The 15,129-nt window shown below is 43.6% G+C and overlaps 4 protein-coding genes and 1 pseudogene across 8 annotated transcripts in view; 1 reads left to right on the top strand and 4 right to left on the bottom strand.

The window, feature by feature from the left end:
• LOC125488141 (zinc finger protein 239-like) overlaps window positions 1-12,554 on the bottom strand; it is a 25,162-nt gene extending 12,608 nt beyond the window's left edge. The window contains exon 1 of the mRNA XM_048621040.1: window positions 12,501-12,554. The gene's annotated coding sequence lies outside the window, so the exon portion shown is untranslated. The remainder of the gene's footprint in view (window positions 1-12,500) is intronic.
• Window positions 1-15,129, bottom strand: part of LOC109929682 (histone H2B 7-like) — an 823,479-nt gene that overhangs the window by 459,427 nt on the left and 348,923 nt on the right. The window lies entirely within an intron of this gene.
• LOC125488138 (histone H2B 7-like) overlaps window positions 1-15,129 on the bottom strand; it is an 844,706-nt gene that overhangs the window by 480,666 nt on the left and 348,911 nt on the right. The window lies entirely within an intron of this gene.
• The window catches only part of LOC109926824, a 162,587-nt pseudogene that overhangs the window by 65,271 nt on the left and 82,187 nt on the right, over window positions 1-15,129 (bottom strand).
• Window positions 1-15,129, top strand: part of LOC125488142 (zinc finger protein 239-like) — a 341,309-nt gene that overhangs the window by 268,356 nt on the left and 57,824 nt on the right. The gene's annotated exons all lie outside the window — the stretch shown is intronic.

Here is a 15,129-nt window from a genome sequence, read left to right as displayed (position 1 = left end):
ATTCATTTTGAAACTTCCTCTCTGGGAGAGGGAGGGATTTCTTCTGTAAATATCCACCTTCAGTCTGGTACGCAAGTGAGAGTTTCACTCTGCTTCTGACAGTCTTTGCTCCTGTGAGTAAATATGGGATATATTGTTGAACAACTGGAGTATCAGGATGAATTGTACTTCCTTTATTATTTTGTATTGGATGAGACTTTTTTTTTCACATGTTCTGATACATTGGGTGACAGAGTTTAATTATGTGTCTGACTGTCTCCAAGTGAGATTATTCTTTTAATTTGGTTAATGAGGTGGTCAGTCACTGAAACCCAGTCATGTGAGGCTGCAGAGATTCTTTAGCAAAAATAAAAACAGATCTTCATTATGCAGGACAAAAACAGAAAGAAAAACAATTTGTTTTGCTGTGCTTAAATATGTTCCCAACCTATTTCCTAACAGCACCATTCAGCCCCTTGAGCCTGCTCTGCCATTCTACAGGATCAGAGCTGATCTGACATTCTTCATGGCTGCTTTCCTGTGATTTTCCCCATAATCCTTCATCAAGAATCTATGTCAGCCTTCAATATACACAAGGTCCCACTTTGCCTCACTGTTCTGTGGCAAGGAGTTCCATAGTATCTCAACCCTCGACAGAAGAAATTCCTCTCATCTCATTCTTAAATTGGCAATGGCCCTAATATCTGAGCCTATGCTCTTTGGTCTGAGATTCTTCCATGAGGTGAAAAATCCTCTCAACATTTACCCTTTCAAGCCTAATCTAATATGTTTCATCACTTCTCATTCTTCTGAACTCCAGTGAGTAGATTCCCAACAAGTTTAGCCTTTGCTCATACGACAGTCCCTCCATATGAGGGAATACCCTGGAGAACATTCTCTGAACTACCTCCAATGAAATGATACCTTTCCTTTCATAAGGGGACCAAAATTATTCTCAGCATTCGAGATGTGGTCTCACCAGCACCTTGTACAGTTGCAGTAAAACATCCCAACTCTAAATCTCCAACCCCCTTGAAATAAAGTGCCAATGTTCCATTAGCCTTCCTGATTACCTGCTGCAACTGTGTGCCCACATCAATTTATACAGATTTAAATCCAGAGAAATTACACCCAATATTAAATCTCTAAGTTATATCTGAACTGGTTTGGCTCAAACTTTTCCTGTGAACTATGGAATTTTCTTACATGAATATTCTCAAAATTCAGAGAATAAACATTTTCTGCTTCTAATACCTTCAGAGCTCAAACCAAACTCTCCTGGTTCTGAAGTTCTACTCGGGTGACTTTTTGTTCTTTTTTCCACTGAATTATTCTGAGCTCTATATAGCAGAGAGACTAAACTTGATTCTGATCACAGTCAGATCTCCAAACTGAACAAAATACCTTCTAACCCTGGGTTTATAAACTAAAATCAATCCTTGATTATTCTGAACTGAAAACAAGATAACGTCAATTGATGTTTATTCATCTGTTGTAAATCAACAGAGTCTAAACAATTTCCCATTAACTCCACATGGGGCTCCACAGCCACTTGCTTTCTGAGCAGTGCTGGAGGAAGGTCACTGTTTCACAAGGACTCACTTTTTATTCTGAAGAAAACTTTCAGAAAATGACCCACATTCAGTGCCTCTATTATAAAAGCCAACTTCCAAAACTGGAATTTATCTAAATTATACATCTTTCATCACTGCAGTTACTCAGGAACTCACTGGCATTTCAGCAGTTTTCGTAACTCAATGAATCCTTACCCCGACACAGAGAAGGTGAACAGCCTCTCCCCAATGTGAACTTACTGCTGTCGAGTGGGGCGAGTTTCTCACCTGAACTCAGTCCTGCAGTAAGTGCATCTGAACAGACTCACGTCAATGTGAACAAGTACATGGGATGTCAGCTCCCAGGATCTTTTCAAATACTTCGCTCAGTTTGGACATTGAAAAGGCTTCTCCCCTGGGCAAACCCGATGGCTTCTCAGTTGGCTGGATGACTGAGTGATTGCTTTTTCACATTCAGCACATGAATAGATTCTTCGCACAATGTACTCACTGGTCTTTCAGCAGGCTGGATGACGGAGGGAATATGTCCCACATTTGGTGCAGGGGATCAGCCTCTCCCCAGTGTGAACTGTCCACAATTTGGCAGATTCAGTGAATCCCCTCACTCAGCTTCTCCACAGGCAGTCTGCTGATCTACAGTCAGTTCAGATAAACGCCTCAACACCATCCTGCAGTGGGAACAGGTAAACACTCTCTCAGTGTGAACTCACCGATGTGTCATCAAGCTGGATGCGTCGGAGAATCCCCCTCCCACACGAGGAACTGGTGAATGGCCTCTCCCCAGTGTGAATTCGTTGATGCATCTGGAGGTTGGAGGAATTAGTGAATCCCTTGCCACACTCCGAGCAGGAGAATGGTCTCTCCCCAGTGTGAACTCGCTGGTGTCTCTGCAGGTTGGATTTCTGACTGAATCCCTTGCCACATTCAGAGCAGGAGAATGGTTTCTCCCCAGTGTGACTGCGCCGATGAATTTCCAGTTCAGTTGGGGATCTGAATCCATTCCCACAGTCCCCACATTTCCACAGTTTCTCCTTGTGACTCCGTTTATGTTTCGAGAGGTCAGATGATCGGCTGAACGCTCGTGCACACGCACTACACATATACAGTTTCTCACCGCTGTCAACGGTGTTTTCTCCTTCCATGTTCAAAGCCCAATGAGATTCAGGTTACACCGAATTGGGCCACTCTGTGAAATCCTGATCGGTTGCAGTTTCCCGACTGTAAATCCTCTCCTTCTAATATCCTGTGGAATTGATTTAGAACAGAAATCATGGAAATGAGAGTCTCCACATAAAAATACAAAGTCATGCATCTGTCCCAGTATCTCATTTGGCTCCATGTCAAATGTATGAACACAAAGGCCAACATATGAACTATCGGGCCCTCCTGCCTGCTCCATCATTCAATACGATCATGACCGAGGAGTTCATGTTTTGAATTTCCAGCGACACCCAATAACTTTCGATTCCCTGGTTGAACAAGAATCTATCCACCTCTGCCTTAAAAATGTTCAATGACCCAGTCTCGACCGCCTTTTGAGGCAGAGAGTTCCAAAGTCGCTCTAATCTTGAATAAAGAACTCATCTCTATTCCAAAACGAAGACTCCTCGTTTTAAAACGGTCTTCCCCATTCTGGACTTACACTTAGGAGAAAATATGTCCTCATACACCTTGTCAAAACCAATTCAGGATATTAAACATGAGTCAAATCACACCTCATTTTTTTGAACACGTGAGCATTCCCCAGGCTGTCCAAAATATCCTCAGAAGACAACCCACTCATTCAGATATCAGTCTACTGAACCTCCACCGCATTTACATCCTTACTTCAATAATGAGACCAAAACTGCACACAGTTGTGGAGGTGTGGTTTCACTTATGCCCTGTGCAACTGAATCATCAACTCCTTACTTTTCTGTTTGATTCCACTCGTGATAAACAAGAACATTCCATGAGCCTTCTTCATCACTTGTTGTTAATTATATACCAATGTTTTGTGTATCACGCACCAGACCCCCGAGATATCTCAGCCCCACAAGATTCTGCACCTGTCTCTGGTCTGATTTTCTTTTCTCTTTTTTCGCCTGGAGCGAACAATTTCACATTTTGTTATATCATACCTCACCTGAAATATTCATTCAAAAAGGCTGCAGACTGACGTAGGGAAATTAAGTCTTCTTCACAGCAACCTTTCCTGATAGCTTTGTATCCACACAAAGCGTAGCTACCATGACTTCATTCCCCTCATCCAAGTCATTGATATAAACTGCAAAAGGTTTTGGTTCAGCAGAACCCTGTGGCTCCCCATTTATCACGTTCTGACAATCTGAAACAGACCCATTTATGGATATTCTCGGTTTTCTGCCAGCCAGCCAATCCAGTATCCAGGCTGGTAGGTACCACTAAACCAGTAGCTCCCACTCTAAACAGACACCTTTTCCATGGTACCTTGTGAAACGCCTTCAGGAAAGCCAAGTACATTTTCTCATCAGGCTCCCTTTATTCACAGAACATGTCACTCCTCATAGAATTCCACGAAATTGGAGAAACACAATGAAGTAATTGTTCCCTGAGCTGAAGGTTGAATAACACTGGGCATCATTTTGCAGTGAAAGGCAAGAGTTTTACAGGGGAATGGAGGAAAACATTTTTCACCTAAAGGGTGGTTTAAGTTTGGAATGCACTGCCTCACAACTCAACCTCCACCGCTCCAGGGAAGAAAAGCCCCAGCCTTATCAGCCCCACCCCACAGCTCAAACCCTCCAATACCGGCAATATCCCTGTAAATCATTTCTGAACCCTTTCAGGATTCACAACTTCTTTCTCATAGCAGGGAGACCTGAACTGAATACAGTATTCTAATTATGTCCTGTACAGTCGCAACATGACATCCCAACTCCGATAACTCAATGCAGTGACAAATGAAGGCGAGTGTACCAAATGCCTTCTTCACCATCCTGTTGCCCTGCAACTCTGCTTTCAAGGAACTATGCACCTGCAACCCTAAGTCCCCTTGTTCGGCAACACTCCCCAGGGCCCTCCCATTAACTGTCTAAATCCTGCCCTGATTTGCCTTATTGAAATGCAACACCTCACATTTATCTAAACCAAACTCCATCTGCCACTCCTCAGCCCATTGATCAAGATCCCAAACTACTCAGTGAAGGTAGCCTTCTTCACTGTCCACTACTCCACCAATGTTGGTGTCATCTGCAAACTTACTAACCATACCATCACATCCAAATCATTTGTATAATTACAAAAAGCGGTGGACCCAGCACTGATCCTTATGGCACACCACCTGGTCACAGGCCTCCAGTTCAAAAGACAACCCTCCACCACCACCCTCTGTTTCCTACCTTGAATCCAAATTTGTATCCAACTGGCTAGCTCTTCCTGTACTCCAATACGATCTAACCTTGCTAACCAGTCTACCATGCGGAACCTTGTTGAGAGTTTTGCTCAAGTCCATACAGACAATGTCTACCGCCCAACCTTCAATCTTCTTTGCCACATTTTCAAAAAAACACAACCAACTTACTGAGACACGATTTCCCATGCACAAAGCCATGTTGACACTCCCTAATCAGTCCTTGCCTTTCTAAATGCATTTAAATCTTTTTGTTCACTTTTATTTCTTCAGTTTTTTTTTAAATTGATGCAGAGGTAGTGGGCGTCGCTAGCTAGGCCAGCATTCATTGACATCCGTAAACTGCCCAGAAGGCAGTTAAGAGTCAACATTGCTGCGGGTCTGGACACGTAAACCAGACCAGTTCAGGATGGTAGCTTTCTTCCCTAATGGACCTTAGTGAACCAGATGGTTTTGTTCCCAACAATTGACAATGGACTCATGACCATCGTTGGATTCATGACCATCGTTAGACTTAAAATCAGAGTTTTATTCAATTCAAAGTCGACCATCTGCCATGGCAGGATATGAACCCAGGTCCCCGGACTAATAGTGTGGTGATAATACCTCCAAATAATTGATTCTCATCTCCTAAAATGACAGATCAACCTAACTGGCCGAAAGTTTCCTGTTGTCTGCCTTCCTCGCCTCTTTAATACAGGGGTTGTATCTGCTATTTTGCAGTGAGACAGAAACTTTCCAGAATCTAATGCATTTTGGAAAGTGAACACCCATGTTTCTGCAGCAACTGCACAACATTTGTTCGCCAAACCATTTTTTTTTGTTATACACTCTCTGGAGAGTGTTTTTTTAAGCAACCCGATCTTCTGTACAGTCCAACTCCCTTTGACAACTTCACACTGGAAACTGCGGGGCCCAGCTGGCTTTGAAAGGCCTCAGGGTAAACTTAGCAGCTTCTCCTCCATCACCACTCCAGCTCAATCTGATGCAACAAAGACTTTCAAAAGCTAACTGGAAAAGCCCCTGAACAGGAAAGAAAAGGGCAAATAATAGGAATCGCTGATTTGCTTTTGGAGAAAGGCCAGCACAGACACAAGGGACAAAGTAGACTCCTTCTCCATTGTAATCAGTGATTTTGTGTGACTCAATTAATAGGAACCAATAGGCCACAATCTGTGACCAACACCCACCCTGTCAGAAATGGGCTTTTAATTCATCCGTCTGTGTTTCTGGACTTGGTTCTGAGAGCAAGGTCCAGATGGGGTTGAAGAACCTATCAGCCATGAGTGAATGGCAGAGCAGACTCAATGGGCCAAATGGCCTAATTTCTGCTCCTATGTCTTATGGTCTTATTATCAAAAGAGCAGCAAAATACTGCAGCTGCTGCAAGTCTGAAATAAACAGAAAATGCTGGAAAATTGCAACAGGTCAGGCAGTATCTGAGGACAGAGAATCAGTTAACGTTAAGGGTGTGCAGAATAAGTTACAAGGAATAAAAAAAAGGTTCAGAACTTGAGAGTCAATATAACCTCAGCATCGGAGGAGAAATGAAATGAATTGAATAATGCAGACAATTCACTGAAGTACGTAAAAAGAACAATCCAATAGTTAGATTACAGAATTTCAACTTCACCAGCATTAATTTGTGTAATCATGGTGTAAACAGTTTAGAGGGGCAGATTTATTCAAATGTACTCAGGAGTGTTTTTTATATCAACATGTAGTAGCTCCAACATGTGACAATGTAGTGCTGGATCTAATTCAGAGAATCCAGACAGTGCAGAAAGAGACCATACGGCGAATCTGGTCTGCACCGACCCTCCGAAAACACCTCACCGAAATCCAGTTTCCACCCTATCCCCATAACTCCACATTTCCCATGGCGAATTCAACTAGCCTGCACATCCCTGGACTTTACAGGGTTATTTAGCATTATCAATCCATCCAACTTGCACATCTTTGGACTGTGGGAGGAAACTGGAGCACCTGGAGGAAACCCACACAGACACAGGGAAGGATGTACAAACTCCACACAGACAGTCACCCAAGGCTGGAATCGAAGCCAGGTCCCTGGTGCTGTGAGGCAGCAGAGAGGAAAAACGGACTGTCTGCAAGAAAGGGCTGTGGGTTGGAGAAAGGCAAATTGTTTTAAAATAAGGCAGGGTCAGCCTTAGACAGCTTTGTGTGGGTAAACTTCAGCAGAACAGTGGGGTTGTTTAAAAAGGAATTAGGTGAAACATGTTCCCTTTGGGGGAAATGTAGGAGCATTTGAGAAATATTCTGATGGACCCTTGCGATGCAAAGGCATACAGGGCTATGGGCCAAGTGCTGGAAAATTACAATAACTACTTAGTTGTCTATGACTGGCGCAGACTCAATGGGCCAAAGGGTCCTTCTGTCCACTGTAAACCTCTATAACTCTGTGACTCTATAAAAAGCCCAGAGAACTTTGGATGCCTACGAAATTTCAGGACTGAATAAGAAGGGAAGGAGAAGCTTTTAACAGGTACAAAGGGAGGAAAGTGATGGAGGTCCTGGAGGAGAATAGAAAGTACAAGGGGAAAACATAAGAAAGAAATGAGGACAGCAAAGTGGGGCGTAATAAAACACTGGCAGGGAAGATTAGGGAGAATCCCAAGATATTCTACAAGGATATCAAGGAAAGAGCATAACCAGGGAAAGAGTCAGGCCCGTTAGGGACCAAGGAGGCAATCTGTGTGGAGCTAGAGGACGTTGGCAGCATGTTAATTGTGTACTTCACATCTGTCTTTACTCAGGAGGAGGAGGATTATAGAATCATACAGTACAGAAGAGGCCCAATGGCCCAGCAAGTCTGTTGAGCCAAAACTATCCCGCTGCTGACACTAATCACACACTGGGCTTACAGCCTTGAATGTCATGACATTTCCAGAGCTCATTCAAGTAGTTTTCAAAAGTTGAGCTTTCGTGCTTCAACTTCCTGCCCAGGGAGTACATTCCAGGCCCCAATCACCCTCTGGGTGAAAAAGGTTTTCCTCCAATCCCCTTTAAATCTTCTACCATTCACTGTGAAGTATTGTCCCCTTATTGTTGACCCTTCAGCTGCCGGGAACAGCTGCTTTCTATCCACCGTGTCCACGCCCTTCATAATCTTACACATCTCTATCAGGTCGCTCCTCAGCCTTCTCTGCTCCAAAGGCAACAACCTAAGAATATCCAGCCTCTCTTCATAGCTGAAATGATCCAACCAGGCAACATCTTGGTGAATCTCCTTTGCACCCCCTCCAGAGCAATCACATCCTTCCTACAGCGTGGTCATGAAAACTGCACACAGTACTCCAGCTGCGGCCGAACCAAAGTGCTGTACAGCTCTGACATGACCTTCCTTGTTACCAAGTTGCGTAGAGTAATCGTGAATTGGAAAGCAGGAAACAAGAATTTGTTTGCGCGGTCCGTTTAAAAGATAGAGTGCTTTTCTAAGATGAGAGATTTATACAGAAAATGGGTCTGTAAGCAGCTGCGGATTTCAGACAGTACTAAAAATGGAAACATGTACTGATTGGTTGCATAATTGGAATCCTATGGCTTGTTTTGATGTTTTGGCAATGAGCTGGAAGCAGTCAATTAATTTAAATCAAGCACTTAGGGATTGAAAGCCAATTGAATTTAAATCTGACGGTTTTGACAATCTCGGACCGATGCAATTGTAAGAAAAGGGACGGGTCATCATGGGTATATATAAAGAGCACATTTGGAAAATCGGCAGAGAGCCAACTGCCATCTGAAGGGTGTGAGAGCTAACCACCATCTGAGAAATAAGCACCCAGCTCACACAAGAAATCATTAAGCTCTCTAAGAAAGCACCATCCGATCCACAAAAGGTACCACCACAGCACTTCTTGCAAAGAGTCTGCACTGAGAAAACATCCCTGATAGTAGAATCAGCGGAAGAAAAGCGTTTGTGGCGTGAGATCAACAGAAGGAAGAGTGTTCCAGAGACACATTATATGTGAAGTTGGAGAGATTATGTTTTAATTTATTGTTGTCTTATTAATTGGGCTTATAATAAGTGGGACTTGTATTTATTTGGACAACATGCCAGGAGAATTCAGTTCAGTTAGGGAATACATTGTGCCTGGTATATGGGGTGGGGTGGGGGGTGGGGTGGGTGGGGTGGTGGGGGCAAAAATTGTTCTGTTTGTCAGTAATTCTGTTCATTTGGTCATTGTTAGGGTTAAATAAATAATTTGTTATTGTTACTTGTGATCGAAACAGTGGAGATCAGGGATTTTCTTTCTTTTAACCATTCTTTTATCAGATTACAAAGCAAGCTTCTCTGGGTGTTTCAAGGTCATTATTAGAAGGGAACCTCTACTCCCATAATAACAGATTGGGGCTTGTGTTTTGGGTTAATTATCCAAAGGGTTCGACCTTCCCCCGCTTCGTAACACCCTGCTCTTGGAATCTATGCAATGACCAATAAAGGCAAGCATCCCTTATGCGTTCTTAACTGCATGAATTGACCTGTCCTGCCACCTTCAGGAATATGTAGACGAGCACATGAGACCTTTTTGTTCGTTTGAGCTTCCTAATGTTTTGCCATTCACGGAGTACACTCTTGTCTTGTTCCTTCTTCCAAAGTGCATCACCTCCCATTTAACAGGGTTAAATTCCAACTGCCACTATTTTGCCTTCTGACCAATCTGTTCATATGTTCCAGTAACCTAACACCTGTCTCCTCACTGTCAAACACCCGACTAATTTTTGTGTCATTCACAAACTTAGTCATCATCTCTCTCAATTCTTATCTACATCATGTACGAATATCACAAAAAGCACTGATCCCTGTGGTATGTCACTGCACACTGCGTTCCAGTCACACAAACCGCCTTCTACCATCACCCTCTGTTCCCCAGTACTGAGCCAATTCAGCTTGGCAAGTTACCATGCATCCCATCAAGGATTGATTAGGGACAGTCAACGTGGTTTTGAGCACGGGAAATCATGTCTCACTAACTTGACTGAGTTTGTTGAGGAAGAGACGAAGAGGATTGATGAAGGCAGAGCAGCCGACGTAGTCTATATGGATTTCAGTAAGGCGTTTCACAAAATTCCACACGGTAACCTGGTTAGCAAGGACAGATCACACGGAATACAGGGAAAACTAGCCATTTGGATACTCAACTGGCTCGAAGGTAGGAGGCAGAGGGTGGTAGTGGAGGAGGCTTGCTTCTTGAACTGGGGGCCTATGGCCATCGGTCCTGGGTCCAATTCTTTTTGTCATTTCTATTAATGATTTGGATGTGAATATAGGAGGTATGGCTAGCAAGTTTGCAGATGACAGAAAAATTACTGACGTAATGGACAGCCAAGAAGGTTATCTAAGTGTACAACGGAATCTTGATCAGATGGGCCAATGGGCCAAGGAGTTGTAGATGGGAGTTTAATTTAGGAAAATGTGAGATGCTGCATATTGGAAAGGCAAATCAGGGCAGAACTTATACACTTAATGGTAAGGTCCTGGGGAATGTTGCTGAACAAAGAGACCTTGGAGTGCAGGTTCAAAGTTCTTTGGAAGTGGAGTCGCAGGTAGACACAATAGTGAAGAAGGCTTTTGATACGCTTGTCTTTATTGGTCAGTGCATTGAGTATGGGAAATATTTGGTCATGTTGAGGCTGGACAGGACATTGGTTAGGCCACTTTTGGAATACTATGTTCAGTTCTGTTCTCCCTGCTATCGGAAGGATGTTGCCAGGGCTGGAGGGTTTCAGCTAAATAGGTGGCGACTATTTTCCCTGGAGCATCAGAGGCAAAGGGGTGACCTTTTAAAAGTTTATAAAATCAGGATGGGCACGGATAGGGTGAACAGCCAAGGTCTTTTCCCCAGGGTAGCAGAGTCCAAAACTGGAGGGCACAGGTTTAAGGTAAGAGGGGTAAGATTTGAAAGGGACCCGAGGAGCGACTTTTTCATGCAGACAGTGATGCGTGTATAGAATGAGCTGCGAGAAGTAGTGGTGAAGGCTGGTACGATTACAACAATTAAAAGGCATCTGGATGGGTACATGAATAGGAATGGTTGAGAGGGATATGGGCCAAATGCTAGTAAATAGGACTAGAATAATTTAGGATATCTGGACAGCATGACCGAGTGTGGCCGAAGGGTCTGTTTCCATGCTGTGCATCTCGATGACTCTACATCGACATTGACTTCATCCGTCGAGGCACAGAAGAGCTGGGAGGTTATGTTGAAGCTGTACAGAATTTTGGTCAGACCACAGCTCGAGTACTGTATACAGTCCTGGTCACCACATTATAGGAAAGATGTGACATTACAGGACAGATGTGCAGCTGACAGGAAAATTGGTTACATTGGTGATAGTGAGGAGGATGCTCTCAGGTTACAGTCTGATATTGATCAACTGGTAAATTGGGCAGAGGGGGCTGTGTGGTCATGCATTTGGGAGGTTTCAGGTATACATAATTCTGAGAGTGAAAGACAGTGCAGATCATGAGAATCTTTTCCCTTTTGCAGACATGTCTAAGACCAGAGGGCATAGGTTTAAGGTGAGGAATAAGTGGTTTCGAGGAGATCTAAGGGAGAAAAAGAATTCACCCAGAGAGTGGGAGAAATATGGAACACACGGGCTGAGATGGTGATGGGGGCAGGTACTCTCGCAACATTTAAAAAGCATCTGAATGAACACTTAAAAAGCCAGAACATAGTAGTCTATTGACCAAGCGCAGGTAAATGGGATTAGTGTAGTTTGGAGTTTGTTGGTCAGTATAGACACGGGGGACCAAAGGGCCTGTTTCTATGCTGTATGACTCTACGACTCACTGTAACTCAATTCTATGGGCTAAAAGGTACTTTTATAGTGTTAGCTGACAGATCAGCATTGAATGATGGAACAGGATCCAGGGACTGAATGGCCTACTCCTGTTCCTGTAAGATTATGAGGATCATAGACAGGGTGGATAGGAAGCATCTGTTCCCTTTAGTTGATAGGTCAATAGGACATCATTTAAGGGGAAAGACAGAAGATTGAGGGAATTTGATGAAGTTTATGTTTTTCACTCGGACAGTGGTGGGTATTTGGAATAGACCAGCTGGGAGGGTAAGTGAAGCAGGAAACTGCACAACCTGTAAAAACGTACTTGGCTGAGCACTTGAAACGTCATAACTTTTAAGATGATGGGCCAAGTACTGGAAAGTGGGAACATTGTAAATAAGTTTTTTTTTGGTGCAGACTCAATGGATCAAAGTGCCTCTTCTAAACTGTATGATTCTATGACTCTTCAATTCCTGACGGTGAGAAGTACAAAGGGAAGATGGAGCTGGTAAGTCAGCAGCGCACACTTGGATGATCGGCAATGACAGAAACTTCAGAGATTCAGCAAACAAACAAAAATATTAAACAGAGCAGGTCAGAAAATGGCAGAGAGCTGATCAGGGAGGAGAGAGGCGACACACAGTAATGGATGGCTTCAGATCCACAGTAAAGGAGTTACACCAGCCTCAGAGATGTGGATCCTCCCACAGATAACTGGCAAACACCAAAAACCTCAAAATTGTAAAAGAATGGTCAAAGCTACTCACCGCTCAACAATTTCACTGTCTGCAATTTGAAAATCTCCTGTTGGAGCCGGCACCTGTAAAGATATCAGAAACACTGGAGTCAGAAAAATCCCACATTTGAGGAAATCCCTCGGAAGCGGGTGATGTCATTGTACAATTGTCAGTGTGTGATGACATCACAGCCACAAACAGAGACCATTCTGGGTCTGTACAAACCAGTGATCACCCACACATTCTGAAGGATGGGAGGGTCCCTGGGAGGGTGGAGAGGGGCTTTATCAAAATGGTTTGAGGGATCGGGGATTTTAGTTGCAAGCCTGCATTCAAGAAACTCATTGCTCCAAGGTGAATAAAGAACACAGGGGGGTGATAGCGGTATAAAAGTTATGACTGTCAGAGGTTTACAAACAGAGAAAGAGGTCCTTCAGCCCATCAAGGCTGTGCCAGTCAGAAACAACGACCTTACTGTTCTCCTCCCATTTTCCAGCACTGGCCCAGAATCCTGCGCTGCACCCACACACACATCTCAATACTTCTTCAATGTTATGACTGTTTCTGACCCAACTACCTTTACAGGCAGCAAGTTCCACATTCCCACCGCCCTCGAGGGGAAAAATATTTTCCTCACATGCCTTCTAAAATCTCCTGCCTCTGATCCTAAATTTATGCACCCTGGTCATTGATCCCTCCACCAGGGGGAGAAGTTTCTTCCTGATGAATGTGTTGATAGAAATCAAGTAAATTGGAGCAGGAGTGGGCCATTCGGCCCTTTGAGCCTGCTCTGCTATTAGTATTATCACGGCTGATCATATAACTCCATTTACCTCCCACATGTTTTGATTCCTTGAGCCAAATGCGATATCCGAATCCTTCTTGAAATCACACAATGGTTTGGCCTTGACGGCTTGCTGTGGTAGCAAATTCCACAAGCTCACCGCTCTCTGTGAAGAAATTTCTCCTGACCTCAGACCTAAAAGGTTTACCACATACCCTTAATCTGTGATTCCTGTTTCTGTGCACTCCTCGCATCGGGAACAACCTTCCTGCATCAAACCTGTCTAATCGTATTAAGATTCTATATGTTTCTCGGATACCGCGCCCCCTACCTGATATTATCTGTTGGAATTTGCCAAAAGCCTTCTCAAAATCCACATAAACCATGCCCACTGATTCCCCCTCATGAACTCTGCTAATTAATTCCTAGAAGAATGCCAGGAGATTTGCCAAGCATCATTTCCCTTCAGAAATCCGTGCTGACTCTGTCCAACCCAGCCACTGTTTTCCAACAGCTGTTATTAAGCATTTCATAAAATATCAAACCACAAAACAAAAGGGAATGAAACTGGTCAGAACACCAAGCATCAATCCAGGCAGCAGAAGCAACAATGGCACACTGCCCCTTATCTGTCCTATAAAGGTCTCCTTACTGCAAATATTGCTGTTCCTGTATTGTTGGGTGGGTCAGAATCGTGGGGAATGTATTGGATTAATGGTATCAGTGCTGGACTATTAATTCAGAGATTCTGGGAATCCAGATTCAAGTTCTGCTATACGCCTCATCACGGATACATCTCAACTCTGCTCCTCTCAATCTCCTCTGCTCCAATGAAAACAATCCCAGTCTGTCCAACTTTTCTTCACAACTAAAACTCTCCAGCCCATACGGTATTCTGGTAAATCTCCTCTGTGCTGTCTCCAGTGAAATCACATCTCTCCTGTTCTTTGGATTCCAGAACTGCACACAACACTCTAGCTCTGGCCTAACCAACTGTATATACATTTCCAGCATAACCTCCCTGCCCCTAAACTCTATGCTTCGGCTAATAAAGGCAAGTGTCCCATACGCCTTTTAACCACTTTACCTGCCTGTCCTCTTACCTTAAGGGATGGATGGACTTGCACAGCAGGGTCCTACGGATCCTCAGTCCTACATGGTTATTCATGTATTCCATTGGCTCGTTTGCCCTGCCCCAGTGTATCACCTCTCACTTAACTGAATTAAATTCCAACTTCTACTGATCAGCCCGTCTTACCAGTCCGTCCATATCCTCCTGTAATCTAAGAACAGAAGAACCAGCAGCAGGAGTAGCAATTCAGCCATTTAATAAAATTGTGACTGATCTCATCCCACCCCAACTGCACTTTCCTGCCTACTGCCCATAAACTTCCAGCCCATGAATAATTACTCATTAAATTACCTCCTTAAATTTACTTAATGTCCCAGCATTCACCTCATTATGTCATAGTGAATTTCACAGATTCACAACCATCTGAGACAAGTAATTTCTCCTCATCTGCGTTAAACCTGCCAACCCTTATTCTAAAACTATAACCTCTCACTCCAGAATGTCCGACAGAAGGAAACATCCTTTCAACTTCCACTTTCTCAATGCTTTGCAGCATACTGTATAACTCAATTAGGTAGCTGCTCATTCTTAAACACTTCAGAGTAGAGGCCTAAATTGCACAACCACTCTTCAGAAGGCTGTCCTCCTCACTATTTACCACCCACCAATTTTCATATCACCCATGAATTTATTGATCAATACCTGACATTCATTGTGAATCGCTTATATGAACACAAACAGGAAGGAGCCCAATATTGATCCCAGTGGAAGCCCACTGGATACAGGCTTCCAGTCACAAAACT

This window comes from Rhincodon typus, unplaced genomic scaffold, assembly GCF_021869965.1.
Source record: "Rhincodon typus isolate 14 unplaced genomic scaffold, sRhiTyp1.1 hic_rhity00000051, whole genome shotgun sequence".
In the NCBI taxonomy this organism is placed as follows: domain Eukaryota; kingdom Metazoa; phylum Chordata; class Chondrichthyes; order Orectolobiformes; family Rhincodontidae; genus Rhincodon; species Rhincodon typus.
This window is presented reverse-complemented; position numbering and strand designations above follow the sequence as displayed.